We start from the raw sequence: 548 nt of genomic DNA on the forward strand, positions 1-548 counted from the left end.
AATGTCGCAATTAAATTCTGGAAGGAGTTTCCACAGATTCCCCTCATCATTAAAGAAGAGTTCATCATTCTATATTCTCATAGATAACGGACACTTCAAATAAGAAAATAATAAACACGTAGGAGGTTGTATTTAACATAGCAGTATCAAAAGTGACATTGTGTTATAGGGAAAGAAAAATCGTGAATTTCCATTATACTATGCTATAATAATAACTATCCACGAGACATAAACCAAGGGACGAGAAAGACATCTTATTACTATGAAGTACAGGATGTTCACATTAATGCCATCGTATGATTATATGACTGATCAGTCTGAGGATTCCTATTGTTTAAGATAATACCCTGCAGCTGATTAATTAGTCAACACAGATGCTGTATCTAATAATACTCTACTCACTATTCTTTAAGAAGTGAGGAGAAAGTAATTCTTCGTTTTGTTGAAAACTAATCCTCTATTGACATCCATCATAGTGTCTCATCTTTATTCAATAAAACATTCGTTTGCCGCCGAATATTTCTGTCCATGCATTATTCAATGACATG

The sequence above is a fragment of the Plasmodium inui genome (assembly GCF_000524495.1).
Source record: "Plasmodium inui San Antonio 1 unplaced genomic scaffold supercont1.276, whole genome shotgun sequence".
Classification (NCBI taxonomy): domain Eukaryota; phylum Apicomplexa; class Aconoidasida; order Haemosporida; family Plasmodiidae; genus Plasmodium; species Plasmodium inui.